The following is a 4,714-nucleotide window of genomic DNA, read 5'->3' as shown; positions in this document are numbered from 1 at the left end:
TTAGGACCGTCCAATCCGTTCATATCACTTTTAATTCGGACGGTGTTCAACCCGAAACCGGTCCATTGACACCCTTATATTTAAAACATTATTTATATTTTAAAATTTTTATTTATTTTAAATAAATTTATTTTTTAAAAAATACTGTTATGTTTTAGAGATTCGAGTCTCACAGGAAACCCATTCTTATCGTAAATAAAGGATAGAGGACAACTTTTTATCCCCAACCGGGATTGGGGATCAGGGATGGGGATGGGAATATGATCCCCACTCCATTGCCATTCCTACCCCTAACGGCTCGCACACCAAAAGCATCCCACTTCCCACATCGTCATGTCCTCCCACACGCATTGCCCTCAGCCTCGTGCGGAGCTCATCCGTAATACTCAGTCTTGTCCCGTTAACTCTCATTTCACCCAAAACTCAGTTTTCCTCTTTCCCGCTCTTACTCAGTCTCGCACTCCTCTCGACATGCCCTCTGAAACTCCGATCGCCCCACCTCCTCCCCCGCCCAATTTTGCTTGCCATGAAATCTGACGTTGATAATCCGTCTGGAAGATACACCGGAGGTATGTGCTCCTCGTCCCTCTCATCTCATCTATTCTCGAATCTGTTTTTCTGAATTTTTTTAACCTTTTTTCTTTCGCAATAGAAAAAACGCAGAAGGGAAGAACCTCTTGGGTCCTGTTCTCCACTCAAAATCATCATCCATGGATATATCCAAGGGTAAATCGTCGTTGTCATCTTCACTTCTGTACCTCATTTTCTTCAGAACGAACCAAATAATCACACCCAAACTACCTATCAAGACACCTACGCCGAGAACAAATCGAATAACCAACTAACCAAGCTAATTTTCTTCCTTAAGATGGATTTGAATTTCCATGCTTTGGACTGGACTCCGTACTATTGGTGTTGCTAATCTTCAAGCTTGAATTGAAATCCCAATTCCCAAGACTTAATGACATGAGATTCAACTTTGTACAATCCTGAGATCAACTTTGTACGAAAGGTTACAGTACCCCTGAATCTACAAGCTGTAAGAATATGTTGTAAAGACACTCAAGTTTTGTGTTGTGACGATATGGGAGGTCGTGGACGTTTCGAAAAGTTAGAAGTATCAAACTCTACGACCACTACTTGATTTGCAGTTCGATTGTATGCACTATTGTTGTGAAAGAGACCAAGTAATTCACCTGGAGAACAAAGCAGCGATAAAGATCTTGTCTTTCGAAGATCAGGAAGCGTTGAAGCAGCGACAAAGAAGGCAATTCCATCAGCGGAGTATTTTAGCTTCCATGATAAGGAGAAATGAGTGGAGAAATCTGTGAGATTTCCTGTGGTATTATCGCAATAGGCGTATCAAATTTTCATATCTCACTCGACCAGCACTATACCCACAATACTGAGTAGCAATATTTCTAGCCATTTGCATGACTACATCCGATTGGAAGGCATCTCCATCAACTTCTATACCAGTTGTATTTAAAGGTGGAATAGTTGTGTGGTTTTCCTCCCAGGAATGGCAACGGGGCGGGGCAGATCCCCGTCCCGTCCCTACAAAAATCCCCATCCCCATCTCTGTCCCCATCCCTGCTATCGGGGATAAGGTTATCCCCTTCCCGTCTCTATGGGATCCTCATTTCCCGTGATTTTTTATAATGTTAATTATTTTGTTTTTGTTTTTTATTTTATTTTAAAAAATAAAAATAAAATAATTAAAATTTGCAATCCTATTAAAAAAGATTCAACCATATTCAATCATATGTTTTAAAATATTAATATATATATATATATATATATATATATATATATATATATTAGTGGAGATCCCACAGAGTAGGGATCGAGGTTCCTACAGGGCGGGGAGTGTTCTCCCCGTCCCCGCTAACGGGGATGAAAATTTCCCCGCCCCCATCCCTACGGGGAAAATCATTCTCATCCATGCCCCATTCGGGGCGGATCCCCACGGGGATCGGGGAAATGGGGAAAATTGCCATCCCTATTTCTTCCTCTTTATATTTTTCTATTTGTACGGGGGAGTACATGCCTCTAGTGTATCTATTAGAATGATCGTTGACGTTGGATTTTTTGGCAATGTTAGGTAGCAAGGTTTAAAATTTCGATATGGCACACCCGATATGGGGCATATCGTATCGTATCTTTGAAAAACAAATACGGGATGCACATGGAAATCGGGCGTCTCGTCTTTTATCATGAGTATCGGACCTGTATGGGGGCGTAACGACGAAAAAGATACGGTCAAAAACTGAGAAAAAAATAGAGGGGAAAAGCAAGCTTCTTTTCCATGAAATAAATCTTATTTCACCCACAAATGACTCTAACTCCAAACCTCATTCCTAGAGTGATAGATTTACAAGAAACAAGTGTGAATTGTTAATTTGTTTTTGAAGATTTTTGAAATTTTGAAAAAATATGGCAAAATAGGTAAGTTTTTCAATTTTTATAACATCTTGTGATTTTTTTTGTTGAATGTTTAAATTTATGTTGATCTACATTTTTTGCATTCAAAATCACGGTTTTTTTTGTGTTATCAGTAGATTGATGGAAATTTCATGAAGATATTTGGGGAAAATATATATTAACAAAAAATTTGAAAATGTAAATTTTCTCTGCTTATAAAGACTAAATATGTTTTAGATCTATTGATTTATCTATCATATGCATAGAGGAATTGAAATTTCTTCTTTAATTTTTTAATTTTTAAAGTTTTAGAATTAAAAAATAAATAATAATTAATTATATTTTATCATTTGATCACAACAATTGAATATATTATAATTCTATGAATGATTTATCATATCCACAGACCAATTGAAATTTCTTCATTAATAATTGTTTTTTTATTTTTTATTTTCTTTTTAGAATTAAAAAATAATTAATTAAATAATTATATTTTATCATTTGATCACAATGATTGAATATATTATAATTCTATGGATGATCTATCATATCCCCAAAGCAATTGAAAGTTTTTCTTTAATAACTATTTTTTGAATATATTACATAATGTTTATTTATTTTTTATCCTTTTTAAAAATAAATAATAAATAATAATTATTTAAGTAATGAATAATTATTAATTATATTTTCACTTAGAAGTTGTGTCAATACATGTTTTATGGTTGGATAGGAGAATTGGGTTTTTTCCATCCCATAAAACATTAAAACTTAAGAATTATAATTTATAAATTGTAGTTAAGCATATGAGTTTTAATGAACTTATAATTAACTGCAATATATTTCTTCATAAAACCATTAAAATATATTAATTTAATGTATATACACCTCATTGAGGTCTTATATTTAGTGTTATTGATGTATTTTTATGATTTATTAAAGTATTTATAGTGTTTCCAAGCATATCTTAGTTTTTCTTTGATACGCATGCGTATCCAAGACTTATCCTAAAACGTCTCTTAAAATTGCCTTTCCGATACATTTAGCATTTTAGATACTTTGAATATTGTTGGACAAGGGAGAAAGTGGGGTGGTCTGAGTTTTAAAGGGCATGTTGAGAGGAGCGAGAGATTGAGTATGAACAAGAAAGAGAGAAACTCAGTTTTGGGTGAAATGAGAACTAACAAGACGAGCTAACGGCCATCCCATTAGCTCTACACAAGGTGGTTGAGGGCGCATGCGTGTGGGAGGACACACAGCTGCTTCTAATGATATGAGGTTTTCGGGGTACAAAGCTGGTGGGGGGCAGATTTGAACTCCGTTTGGGAGGGTTTCTGTAAGCCTGCAATTCAATCGAATGGGCTATATCGCCTGTTATGCACCCCATTGAAGCCGAAGACTATGCGTAACTACGTAAAGGGTGCAACTTAGTCGGTCGGGTTTTCATCAGCACCGGTTGGTTTCAGGTTGGACAAATTCATAAACCGATATATCGGGTCGGTTTCGGTTTCGGTTTTCTTGTGTGAAAACCGACCCGAACCAATTAGTCTTCTAGCTAGTTGCTACTTAACTAGTCTTCTAGAGTTCTAGTTCCTACTTAACTAAATTGTATCTATCTTAGTTTCTATAGTCTTTTACACCAAATAGGCAACTAATTAGGCAATTACAATTAGAATTAGGTGTCCTTTTTTACTTAGATTAGAATTTAGAAAGTTTCTTGAAATATAAATATTTCAACCTTCTTTCTATAAAACAGTTTGACTTTCTATTTTATTGATAACTTTTGTCTTACTTGACACTTGTTTTTACATGAAGAATTTATTGATTTTATTCTTTACCTGAATTGAATTCAGATTTATCTTGGACTCTTGAACAACAACTAATTCAAATTTACATGAAGATTTATCTTGGACTCTGAATTGAATTCATATGGCTGAAATGATGGTCAAATAAATTTCCTTTTAGTTCTAGGCTTTTTTGTCCTTTTTGTACAGGAGCAAAATCGAAACTGACCCAACCTGACTCAAACCGACCAGATCGGTTTTGCCTATCAGTGGGTCGGTTTCGGTTTCCACCTCAAGTAACCCGACCAGGTCGGGTCGGTTGGGAAAACCCCAGTAAACCGACCCAACCCGACTCGTAAACAACCCTAGTCTCAGGCTTGGCTCAAACTGAGGTCAAGCCTCCATAAACTAGAAGTTTATAAGCAATAAGTTTCAACATTTAAGCATTAAATAAAATAATAACTAACCAACTAATTATAAACATTTTACATTTCATGTAAAAAAAACTA

The sequence above is a fragment of the Nelumbo nucifera genome, chromosome 2 (genome assembly GCF_055504915.1).
Source record: "Nelumbo nucifera cultivar China Antique chromosome 2, China Antique-T2T, whole genome shotgun sequence".
Taxonomy (NCBI): domain Eukaryota; kingdom Viridiplantae; phylum Streptophyta; class Magnoliopsida; order Proteales; family Nelumbonaceae; genus Nelumbo; species Nelumbo nucifera.
This window is presented reverse-complemented; position numbering follows the sequence as displayed.